Source organism: Marmota flaviventris, chromosome 2 (assembly GCF_047511675.1).
Source record: "Marmota flaviventris isolate mMarFla1 chromosome 2, mMarFla1.hap1, whole genome shotgun sequence".
Lineage (NCBI taxonomy): Eukaryota > Metazoa > Chordata > Mammalia > Rodentia > Sciuridae > Marmota > Marmota flaviventris.
In genome coordinates, this window is record NC_092499.1 from 14,806,577 (window position 1) to 14,819,899 (window position 13,323).

The following is a 13,323-nucleotide window of genomic DNA, read 5'->3' on the forward strand; positions in this document are numbered from 1 at the left end:
TTTAGGGGATGACAATCAGCTTTGCTGTGGGGACCTCATTTCATTGGATATAAAGTGGGAGCAATGATGGTGACGGTGACAATGACAGCTTCCATTTGATGAGCACTTTCAATGAGCTTTCCTGTCATCGTTTATTCCATCCTCAGGGCGATCTATTATATAGAACCCACTCAAGGCACCACTTTATAGATGGAAAAGAAAAGTAAAAACAAGAGAGAGTGTTGGGTTGGGCAGGGTCCCCTTCAAAACTTATGAACCTCCCACTGAGACCTCCTATGGAAACAGGGACTTTGCAGATGTCCTTCATTAAACTGGGTGGGTTAAGGTGAAGTTTCTCCTGGATTCGGGTGGGCTCTTACTCCAAGGTGACTTGTGGTGGTGTTCCTTAGGGAAGAGGATTTCTAGACACCCAAAACTGTGAGTGTGAATTTCTACTGTTTTAAGTCACCCAGTTTTTGTCATCTGCAAGAGCAGCTTTAGGAAAGTAAAACAGAGAGGGTAATGAGTTGCCTGGGGCGTACAGCTGAGGAACTGATACCCTGGGTTTCCAAAGCACCTTCTGCTTTCAGAGCCCCGAGGGTGAGCAATGAGTCTACATCTTCTACATCTAATGAGCCAGTTGCCTTAGCGAGAGCTGAAGGAGCGCCACTGCTCCTCTGTTGTGGTGTTAATTATACGGTGGTGCGGGCTCCCTCCTTCCTCTGGTACTTCACAGGGTTGACATGGAGGTGAGGAAGAAAATGAATGCCTGGTAATCGCTCAGGACCCAGACAACTGGAATCAGACGGTCATTAATGTTATCATCAGAGACAATGAAGTAAAGAAAAAAACCAATTCGTATTTCTTAAACCCACTGAAGTGTGTTTAGTCAAAGCAACCCCCGTTCATCCTGCTGAGTGGAGTCGGAAATAAACATTCTGGTGTCCTCCGGAGAGAACTGAAGGTTTTTCTGCATCTACTTTATGACACCAGATGCTGCCAGGTTCAGCCAAGAGGGAGAGAGAATGGCCCCAGACCTCGGCTCTTCCCTGCAGCCCTGACCTCTGCCGTGGGGCTTTCCTGCCCCCTCACCTGGATGGTCGGTGCCTATTTCCCTGCCCCTGATGTTGGGTGGACCTTGGGGCTTGTGCTGGTCAGGAGACAGAGACGAAAGTGCCTTGCTTCATCTTTTGTGCTTACACCTGTCACTTGTCTCTCTGCTGTCACCATAAGAAGACTGGTCCAGGCAGCTTGCTGATTCCAGGAGGGGCATGAGAGACACCTGGGACACAGCCACCTCCAGAGAGCCCAGCCTGGATCAGCTGTCCCCAGCTGCAGACAATGAACTGAATCAGCGCTCACCATGGCCAGCCTTTGAGGATTGGAGCTTTTTGTTACACAGCATCACCACAGCCAAACAGACAGATACAAACCCCACACACTTCCTCCTCAATATCCAGGCCTACAAATGATGTCACCTGGAGCTGTGTCACACAGTGAGACTCAAATAGCAAGGAGACCATTCCTTTGAGCCTTCATGGACACTAGGGGGTTGAAAAGATGGCCACATGAATGGCAACTAATGACTGTGACCCTAGACAGCTCTGTCTCTGATTTTCCTCTGTAAAATGGGAATAAAAATGTTGGGAGTCTCCCTGAGAACTCCCCGGGTCTTTCAAACATGGCGGTGGGCAAATTGCCAGTGGGCGGCTAGAACTCCCTGGGCCTTTCAGATAAGGAGCCCCTAATGAAACATGGCGGTGGGCAAGTTGCCATTGGGCGGATAACAAGTTGTTTTGAAAACCTTCTAATTGGCCCTCTTGTCTTCTGCACTCGTGAACAGTTCGTGCCCCCCATGAATCTTATGCAGGGTGGACGTGCGTGCACCGTAGGTGATGACCTGACCTTTACTATGATTGGCCCCGGGAGCTTCCTGGTTTAAGATAACTGACTCTCACTTTCTATATAAGCTAGCAGCAGTTCGCAATAAAGTGCTTCGTCTTTGTCACTGCTATCTGTGTGTGCGTTTTGATCTCTGATGACGAGCCTTGGCCTTTCATTGGTGCCGAGACCCGGGAGGGGAAATTCCTCATTCTGAGGACCCCCCCTCTCTCAAGGTTCGCCGTCCTCGTTCACCTTTTTGAGCGCTGCTACATTCCACCCTACACCAGCTCTCCAATAGGTAACGACTTCTGATCGACAACTGGTGAGTCCCCCTCCCCCTCTTTGGGAATCCATCTCCAAACAGCTATTTGCAAAGGCTTTGGCTGTGAACGTCCAGCAAGGCCCTTGACGCCTAGTTTGGAGGAGAGAACGCACCCCACCACGACTTTCACAGTTACGGTGGACTCTCTCTGGATGCCCATCTCATGGTTGATGAGCTATAAGGGACAGAAGAATAGGCACTCCCTGACTCTCTTTAAATTTTCCTTCTCCTCTCCTGGGAAAAGCCCTGACGTCAGGTGGCCTGTGACTCCCGGCCTTCAGAAGGTCTCGCTGTTGGGCTCTTGGGTGACGGCTCATTTGCCCTCCCGGCCCGGGCTCTCCTGAGTCTCTTTGGTTGACTTCTCCTGTCGGGGACGCCTGCAGGAAATTCAACCAAAATCTGTTCCAGTCCAGGCCATTCACCTCTTCTCTTCCTGCCGAGAGTCATCCTGGGAGCCTCTTCTTCCCTCCCCGCTGATTCCCCTCTCAAATGCCTCCTGGCTAATCTTAACCGGTTGTCCCTCACTCCTGACATCAAACCCAAACTCCTCATCAAATTCAGTACACAGAATTGGCCATATTACCAATTAGACAACCAAAACCAATGGCCCCCAGAGGGGTCTCTAGATCCTCAAATTCTTCGTGACCTTTTTAACTTCTGTGAGCACTCAAAAGGGTGGAAGGAGATCCCCCTATGTGGAGGCCTTTTCCCTCCTTCGCTCCCACCCTGAACTATGCTTCTCCAATAGATCCTCACCCTCAGCCTTCTGCCCCAGACTCTCTGCTGTCACTCTCACCTCAGCGACCTGATTTCTCCCTTCCAATTACCAGATCAAAAACCCAAACCTCCGCCGGTTCTCAGACCATTGTCCCCTTGCTGAGGTAGCAGGTACTGAGGTACCCCTCCACCCACTCACTCCTCTCTTCTCCTGTCAGTGCCCACGGGTCCCACCAGGTCCTCTTACCAGCTAACCCAAAGCTCAAACCAGCTGAGGAGAGCCCTCAGACTCCTATTCAGGATCTGGTGAAAATGGCCTTTAAAGTTGCTTTGTCATCACTGAAAGCAGGTTACTAAGAATTAAAGTCCCCTACAGGCTTTTTGGGATACTCACTCCCGTCTTCCCCTCTGCTCTACCTGTACTGCAGCTCAAGTTTTCATTGCTAGGAAAATCCCAAACCCCTTTCCCATTATTCTTTTACATCTCCTTCCTCATCCTCAGATCCACCAGAGCTGCTCTCAGCCCCGCCTTCCCGTCTTCCCCCTCCCTACCAGGCCCACAGAAAAGTCTTAACTGACCTTCTCCAGAAATCTTCACCATGGCTGATTTTAGGACTTTCAGAAAAAAAAAAAATCCCTATAAAAGAGTTCAGTAGATAAACTTCCTCTTTTCGTGTTGCCCTGTTCTACTTGGCCACTGGCTGGAAAAATCAGCACTCCAAAAGCTAGACACCCCCTTACTAGTTTTTCACAAAATATGTGAACAAGGCCTCTGGCCTTGAGCTGGGGCTTCACAGAGATGGCTACATTTCTAAGATAAGGAAATTACCAACTGGGCTCCATGGTAACAGCTGGCAGGGGGAGGAGAGAAAAAGAAAAAGTTCTCCCCTTCCCAGGTATCCTTGAAAAGTTAACTTGCCCAGAACAGAAAAAAAAAAAAAAAAAAAAAAAAAAAAAAAACCTGCTTTTTGTGAACTTCTACAGACTGTGAACTTCTGAGCCCCTTCTCTTACATGTTGGGCACAAAATTCTGAAACTACCTAAACTTGGGGTTCAGGGGATTAATTGATTACAACAGAAGCAGTGCCCTCTGAATCCGGTTGCAACCAAATAGGACTGTTTCCCTATCTTCACTGCTATCTTAGGTGCCTTGCTTTGTCCGTCCCTACAACAGTATAATTCCATATACTTAAACATTGTTTATGTTTTCATGAAATGGTCAACAGATGTGATTAATTGTGTACTGCAAAACACAAAAGTACTTTGCTACTTTTCTACAAAAGGTTGAAAGTTTCAGCCTTTCTTTAATTCATGTTTTAGATGTGATATTATATTGTGTTAGCTAATATTCATGTGAACTTGAACAATAATTTATGTAAACTTTATAAAATGATATTTAAAAAGCAAAGATCAGCTTCAATACTAGAACACTTTACCTAAGATTTATAAAGAGCCCTGTCTTACCTGAGATAAGGCTGTGCCTCCCATATTACTACATGTCAGAATGACTCCAAAGTAGGCCAGACTTTAGGTAAAGCCCAGTACTCTTAATTTAAAGTGAAACTGACTTTGCTAGATGTTTAGGATCAAGATTTAAAGTTAAATTAAAATGGCCAAAAACCCCCAATATTTGGCTCTGGCCCTCTGAGTCAATCTGAATCCAGGGAGCAGGAAACTTCTCTAAAGAGCTTTGCAACTCTGGGCCACATAACCTCCTGATCAGGGAGATTAATGAGACCACTGGAGAATGAAAAGCCAATCCGTGCATTTGCTGTGAATAGGAGGGTCACCAGAGAAGGGAGACATCCCTGATGCTTCCAAGGAAAGCCACATGGTCAAGCAAGACCTGGACCCATCCTAGCACAAACGGCACTAGCAGAACTAAGAAGCTGCTCTCAAGTTTCCCCATGAGCGACCCCTATGGGAACTTGGCTGACTCTTAACAAGAATAGAAACAAAGTCAATTTTGACCAGCTTGATCTTAAACACCTACCCAAAACAGTGAAGCCAAAAAGTCATTCCTAGGAGTAATAAAAGACAAAAACAACTAGAAAAGAAGAGACAGCAACTAGCCAACAGTCTCCATGGGGAATGTTCAGTCAAGTATGGCCTTGGCTCCTCCCCCTCACAGGACCCCTGTTAGTCCTCTTTATGTTTCTCCTAATAGGACCACTAATAGGACCACATCTGTTAAATTGCCTACAGAAGTTCCTGCAAGATCAGATATATAGATTCACCAACCAGTCAGTCAATCAACTACTTCTTTAAGACTACCAGCCCTGGTGCCCAAGACGGAGAGACCTATGACTCATGACCAACTCCTCCAGCTCCAGAGACTCTGTGCCCATCTAAAACCCTCTCTAACCCCTTTATCCAGTTTTCACAACCCCTCTTTCACTTCATAGGAATGAGAACTACTCTCCAGCAGGTCCACTCTGCTTATTCTGTCTGCTCTACAGTATCCCCACAAGGAAGCATCAAACCTAAACTCCCCACACCTCAAATGAGGAGCCACCAGCCAAAGACTGGTAGATCAATTTCACTCACGTGCCTAGGCACAAAAAGCTTTGCTACCTACTTACTTTGGTGGATACTTGTTAGAGTCTGTAAACAAGTCTAGATGGCGCCTGGCAAAATGCCAGAGGGAGTGGTTTGTGAAGTAACACCAGTGAGCCATTAAGTGTGGAGATTCCTTATTGGTTGACTGATATATCTAGTTTATGCTAATTAAGATAAGCTGTGTGGAATGTATAAATACTGCTCCTGTCCTGCAATAAACGGCTCCCTCTCCTGCTGTATCAATCTACGCAAGTTGCTCGTCACCCCCCCGGTTATTTTGCTGCAGCCGGACTGCGGCAGATACTTTTTCAGGTTGGATGGAAGCCTTCCCTACATCCAGGGAAACTGCTGACACTGTTGCCTCCATCCTCATTGAGGGGATCATTCCCAGGTTCGAACTTCCCGCCTCCATCCAGTCAGACAACAGTCTGGCCTTCACTTCTCATGTTGTTCAACTAGACTCCAAAGGCCTCAACATCACTTGGAGGCTCCACATCCCCCACCAACTCCCAATCCTTGGGTAAGGTTGAGAGGCCTGCCGCAGTCTGGCTGGGCACAAAATCACGAGCCACTCAAGCAGGAACAAAGTTTATTTTTTGAAACTGCCGCCAATGTCCGGTACCGCCCGGGCAGATTTTTTCCACCCACGCCGCCTCCTCCCGGACCCGCAGAGAGAGCTCCTCCCCCGGAACTCCCTCCTACTGTACTTCCCCAACCAATGGGAACTCTCCAGGAGTCCCGTAGCCTGCCTAGGTGAACAGCAGGAGTCCAATATCCATATGAATGCAAATCTTAACATAATCATATCATCTCAATGGCTAGCTGGCGTCACCTTTCGACCAAAAATGCCATGCATCATATACTTGGCTCTTAGCAAGGCCTAACGGCATTCTCAGGGATCATCTCACTAAACTTGCTATTGAACTTAGGCTCTTCTGGCCCAATCTCCTGCTGTTGGCCTTCACCTGAATTCAGGCAGCCCCAAGGGCTCACTCAGGCCTTAGCAACTCTATGGGCCTTTGAGCAACTCCATGGGTGCCCTTTCTTAACCGCCCAAAGCTTTCCAATCACTCCTCCTCCCCTTGTGTCCTACCTTCCCTGTCTCACACTTCCACACAAACTCCTAAGGGAACACGCAGACTGGTGCCTTCCTGTGCCATTCATTGCCTCAATCCCAGCACAACCACAAACTGAATTGGACCCTCTTCAACTGGGTGACTCCTAACTACTAAAGGAACTGCTATTATATGCCAGCCTTATTTCTAATCTGCTATGAGCTTCCACGCCGCCTTTACAGCTGGGAATAGTCCACTGTGAAGCCCGTCAGACCGACTCTTCTCCTGCCACAGTGGGCAACTCTAAAGCTGACCAGGTCAGCCGCCCTACAGGCCCCATCCTCTTCCTCATTACTCCACCTTTCCTCTGAGGAATGACCTCCTGACCCTCACCTTTCCTCTGAGGAATGACCTCCTGACCCTCACCCTTCCTCTGGGGAATGACCTCCTGACCCTCACCCTTCCTCTGGGGAATGGCCTCCTGACCTTCACCAGCTCATTAGATTTCTCCATTCACTGTTCCATTCTAGCCCCCAGAGCTAATCGACTTTCCTTCATTTTTTTTTCCCTCTTTCCTCCGACGATCGGACTTTTCTGCAACAGGTTACATCCACATGCCAGATCTGCCAGAGGACCAATACCAACACCCCCTTAAAATCCAGACCCTATCCTTCTCATCAGGCCCGTGGCCACACCCCGGGAGCTGATTGGCAAATTGATTTCACTAACATGCCCAGGGTAAACATCAATATCTCTTAGTACTGGTGGACACGTTCTCAGGGTGGATAGAGACACTTCCCACATCCAATAAGCGGGCGTCCACGGTTGTGAATTGGTTGATATCTGACATAATTCCTCATTTCGGGATGTCCACTTCCATCCAATCGGATAATGACCCAGAATTTACCTCGCAGATAACTCAGGGGCTGGCTAGCGCACTATCACTCCCTTGGCATTTCCATTGCCCTTACTGTCCCCAAGCTTCCGGGAAAGTTGAAAGAACTAATCGGTCTCTCAAAGAAACCCTCACCAAATTCACCATGGAATTAAGCTTAGACTGGACTAAGGTCCTCCCCTTGGCCCTGTTGCATCTCAGGGCAAAGAAACCATCCAACCTTTCCCATTTGAGGTTATGTACGGCCGTTCATTCTTACCCCCCCCCCCCCCCCCCCCCCGGAATACAGACTGAACAATTACCTATACCTGATTCCTACGCTCTACCTCTCCTTTTCCATCTACGCTCTGAACTTTGGAAATACCAGGACTGGCTTTTACCTGACCCAACCATTACTCAAAACCCCCTCACCCTAACACCTGGCCAACAGGTATATTACCCCCAGGTGAAAGACCCCAAGTGCACCCCAATGAGAGGGCCCCGCCTTGGTTATCATGTGCACTCCCTCGGCAGCAAAACTCAGACTCACAAATAATCAATTAACTCCATGGATTCACATTTCTAGGCTCAAACCATGCATCTGGGAAACTGATTTTGGCAACATTGGACCAGAGGACTCGCAAGAATCCACACCTACATACTCTTGCTCTCCCCACCCTACTGACCCTTTAAAAATTCGTCTCTCGTGTTTCTGCCCTTACACCCATAGCTGAGAACATATCCGAAAATGAACCTTAACTTTCTGATCCTCATCCTCATCCTCACCCCAAGGGTAATGCCTTCACCATCGTATGTCTGGAGATTCAAGGTGAGAGAAACATACACACAAAAAACACCCAGACCACCCGCTTGGCTACCACTTCTGACTGTCCCCTAACAGGGTGCTCCTCAGCCATCTATATTGTACTCTCTTCCTCTTTCTCTGAGCTCATTAAGCAAGCCAGCCGCCCTTACTTATGTTTTCTATATGACCAAAATAAGGATTATTGCAAACAGTGGCTGGAAACCTACAGGGGCTGCCCCTATTGGTCATGCAGAATTCATGATGCATATTCAGGGCAATTAAATGTAGGAAGATTCAAACTTGAGTCTGCCTCCCACCAATACAAGCTGACTATCCCAGACCCTGGGAACCCACGCTGGGCAGCAGGAATAAAAGCGTCCTTTTATTGCCGTGGGTATGCCTCCACTCCCTGTGGTTCCTTATCCATTACCCAGGAATATGTTTCTATAGGGCCCCCAGTCTCTCTTGTCTCAACAAGTAGAACAATGGCTGCTCGCATCCCTAGAAAGCCAACGCACTTCTGACTCTCAGGCTTCACCGATCTATACCTGGTTACAGATCATCACTGACACATTGTCCTACCTAAACCAAACTTTCCCCCATGCAAGTCCAGCAAATCGCTTTCTGTGCACTTCCCTAGCACGGCCCTTACTTGCCTCAGTTCCAATAAAACGTTTCCAGTGCGGATGTTTCCAGCTTGCCCAACTCATCTTACAAAAAAGGATCCTATTAAACCCCTGCAGAATGTTCCTTTATGGGAACCTGAGGAAAATAACCACACCATAATTCCTCGGGTTTGCCTTCTGGGATCCGCGACTCCCAATTCCCTTCTGGCAGGTTTTTGCCACCGTAACCTAACCATCAACCACACCACTTATTCCCCACCAGGTCTCTTCTTCTGGTGCAATGGCACTCTCACCGCCATTAAACTCTCCAACATGTCTAGCCCATGTTTATTAGTCACCATAGTCCCACAACTCACTCTCTATAGCAGCTCTGAAGTAAAATCCATCCTTAACCCTCTAAAATGTGGAAAATGGGCTGCATTCCTTCCCTTAGTGATAGGCATTTCATTAACGCCCTCAGCGGCAAGCGCAGGGTTATCAGGAGGAAAACTTAGGTCATTCCCTGTGGGCTGTCAAGGACATTAATTCAAAACTTGAAGGAGCACTTACTTCCACAGCAGAATCTCTAACATCCTTACAGAAACAGGTCACCTCATTGGCACAAGTCACCCTTCAGAATTGCAGGGCCCTAGATTTACTCACTGCTGAAAAGGGCGGAACCTGTCTTTTCCTTGGGGAAGAATGCTGTTATTATATCAATGAATCGGGTCTTGTAGAAGACAATGTTGTTAAGCTCACTGACCTGGCAGCCACCTTAAGGACCCCAACAAGTCAAAACCTTTTCTCTTCCTTAATGTCCACTCCCCTTCTGGCATGGGTATGGCCTATCCTTGGACCCCTGTGTGTAATCTTTTTAATGTGTATATTTTTACCATGTATTATAAAGTTTATTCAAACTCAAGTAGGTAAAATCTCTAATCAAACTTTTAACCAGTTTTTACTTAGAAATTATTAGCTTCTGGCCACAGAGAATCAACTGCCTTCTCCAGAGAACATCCCTCACAATGCTGAAAAACCCTTCAAAGATTCCTGGGATACCTTCTTGAGAGCGATATCTGATGATGTCTGGCTTATACCGCCATGGAGACTTATACGGACTGGACTGAAGTAATAATGGACCTTTGGCTACAGGGAACATTTTGTGATGTCACATCTGACCTTATACCAATCTTTGCAGTTCTCTTGTGGGGACTCCTAACTTCCCTCCTTCAGATCCCTTCCCCGGTGACGCCCCCACTCAGCAGGAAGTAGCCAGAACGAATCACCGTCCCTTTCCATATAATAACAAAAAAGGGGTAATTTGGGAGTCTCCCTGAGAACTCCCTGGGCCTTTCAAACATGGCGGTGGGCAAATTGCCAGTGGACGGCTAGAACTCCCTGGGCCTTTCAGATAAGGAGCCCCTAATGCAACATGGCGGCGGGCAAGTTGCCAGTGGGCGGATAACAAGTTGTTTTGAAAACCTTCTAATTGGCCCTCCCGTCTTCCACACTCGTGAACAGCTCGTGCCCCCCATGAATCTTATGCAGGGCGGACATGCGTGCACCGTAGGTGATGACCTGACCTTTACTATGATTGGCCCCGGGAGCTTCCTGGTTTAAGATAACTGACTCTCACTTTCTATATAAGCTAACACCAACTTGCAATAAGGCGCTTCATCTTTGTCACTGCTATCTGTGTGTGTGCATTTTAATCTCCGACGACAAACCTTGGCCTTTCAAAAAATATGTTCCCTGTAAGAGTGCTTTGAGTACTAAATGAAGGAAACTACACAAGAGGTTCTGCACAGCGCTTGCCCAGAGAAGCTCTTGACAGTGTTGGCTCCTTAGCAAGCGGGGTGGTTGGAGGTCCCATGTGGATGGCATGTCAGCTTGTACACATGGATGCCCTTCGGTGCGTTCCCCCCCCTTCGGTGGGGCCTATTTACCTTGCCCACTATTCATCCAGAAAATCTGACTCCCGACTCCCACCTGCACCACTGAGGAAGAGCATAATCCAGGCACATTAATCAAGCTCTGCACGGTTAACAACACCTCCTATGGTTAATGTCTGAGGACAGACCTCATCTGGGTCCATATGCAGTCAACACAAGGCCCCAACTGCTCCACTTGCTAAGGAGCTGACAGCTACCGGGACCTTCTATGCACCAGGTACTTAGATCTTCTCTGTACTAGATCCTCTCGTATTTCCCCTCACTTAGCACTTAAAGCCATCTTCAGATCAGAGCTTTCATTCTGGGGACTTAGCCCAATTCACACACCTGAACCCACCTGTGGAAGCAAGGCCCTCTCACAGGAAGGAGGAGGGAGTGAGAACCACATTGGTGGTAAACACTTGCCCTCCTCTGCTGATGGTTCCTTTCAAATGTTTCTGTGAGCCAGGACAGCTCATCACCCTTCTATTCTTTCCTCCATTTGTGTCTTCTCACTCTCTTGTTTCAAACTGTTAGTTGACTTTCTGTCACTGTGACAAAACACCTGAGCTAATAAACTTAAAGAAGAAAGGTTCATTTGGACTCACGGTTTTGGAGGTCTTAGTTCATGCTTGGTTGGCCTGTTGCTTTGGGGCTGAGGGCAAGGCAGAACATCATGGTGAAGGAAACTGTTCACCTCATGGCAGCCAGAAAGAAAAGAGAGAGGAGGGAGCCGGGTCCCAATATTCCTTTCAAAGACACACCCCCAATGACCTAACTTCCTCCCACTAGGCCCCACCTCTTAAAGGTTCCATCACCTCCCAATAGTGCCACAGGCTGTGACCAAGCTTTTAGGACACAGGCCTTTAAGAGACACTTGTCCAAACTGTAACACTGATCTACAATTCATGTTGGGAATCATCAGGAGATGGTTCCAGAGCTCAACCTTTGACTCAAAAACTCATAATGAAGTGAAGGAAATCAGAGGCAAATATAGAAATAAGACAATAATTACAAGGCTTCCATTTTACTGGCTACTTAGTATGTGCCAAACACTGAGCTAAGCAATACGTGCTTCTTCTCCCTGAATTCTGCCCCCCTCCCTGTGAGGCTCTATGTTAAGGTCCCGTGGGGGATGAGGGTAGAGGGACGGAGGAGCGTCACTCTTGGTTGATGGTGGTGGAGGGTGGGGCTAGCTCAGCCTCCGAAAGAGGAGAGGAGACATCGCATCCTTTTAGGATGCGAGGGTGAGGAGGAGAGAGAGGACAGGGGAAGGAGAGAGAGAGACAGGCAGAGCATGTTGGTGGTGTCCCAGGAGCACCCTGCCAGCCAGGAAAAGCAGGATGACGCACGGATGGCTCTCAGGAGACATGGCCCCCAATGGAATTTGGCAGCAGAGACAGGAAACGCTGTCTTTATGCTGTTCATTAACAAAATAAAAAGGTTCCTTTGGGCAGAAGCAGCGATGGTCATAATTTACAAGCAGATTTTCGTTAAGATTGTGATAGTAGCCTCTGTCTTGGCTGAGGGCCACCTCTGCACTGGGCAGGGGTGGGTGCTCCTCTCATCCACCTCTAGTCCACCTCTGGTCCTCACCACGATTTGGAAGACATGGCTTCCCATGCCGTATTGCAGATGAGCAAATTGAAGCACAAATGATCACATAACTGGCCCGTGACACAGTAGCAAGTGGCAGAGCCAAGATCTGAATGGTCTCCTGATACACAGAAAAGGTGACAAATGATGGTCAGAGTTTGAGCAGGTGGGGAGGACCCACCTGCCCACCCTCCACCTCCACTCCCCACTCACAATTTACAAGCAGGTTTTTGTTAATGATGGTGATAGTAGCCTCTCCCTCTCCTAAATAATTAGGATGTTCTATGACCTTTAACTTCGACTTGGAGACAGATGTTACTTTTCACTAGGAACATGATTTTTAAGATGATTCATTTTCTTTCCCAACAAGGAAAGGGAAGTGTCAAAGCAACGCTAGCTGCCTCCCCACCAACCAGATGCCCGTAGTGTGTCTGAGCATCAGCAAACTGTGAACAAGGGCCCCCTTTTGTGTCCCATCACCAACTGACAGGTGATGGGTACATATCTGGGGGAGCATTTGATAATACCAATCTGTGGGACCCAGAACCGTCCAGTCTGGGTCCCACATAAGTGAACTCAAGCTCTCAGGTAGAGTCCCATCAGGGAGACACTGACCCTGGAATCCCTGCCATTTCAATCAGAGGTTTTTGTCTTATAAAGACTCCCAAGGAAATGGGGGGGGGGGCAGTAATAACACATTCTGTTTCTGGGGTCCTAAAAAATTAATGTGCAGGGTCACACATCCTTTGGGTAGCACTTAAACCTGAGATGTGGCCATTCAATTAAGATTTCTGCTTCCTTACCCTCTCCAGGTAGCAGATGTCCCCAAACTCCCGCTAAGGAATGGCAGTTGGGATCCTCCCAGAAGTTTCTGTGGGTGGCAGGCAGATCAGATGGGCTCAGATGGGCTTGCCTCTCTTGGGCCACGAGCATAGTCATGGGATAGGAATGATCTTGGATGAAGGAGAGGGTTTAATGGAAAACCCACCCAGAACT

At 48.0% G+C, this 13,323-nt stretch overlaps 1 long non-coding RNA gene across 1 annotated transcript; it reads right to left on the reverse strand.

Annotated features, from left to right (window-relative positions):
• LOC139704665 (uncharacterized) lies at window positions 1–11,424 on the reverse strand. The gene is made up of 3 exons (XR_011706539.1): window positions 11,340–11,424; window positions 1,072–1,311; window positions 1–774 (listed from the first exon to the last, which is right to left on the reverse strand). It is a non-coding gene; the product is annotated as an uncharacterized lncRNA (long non-coding RNA).
• Between the last annotated feature and the right edge of the window lie 1,899 nt (window positions 11,425–13,323).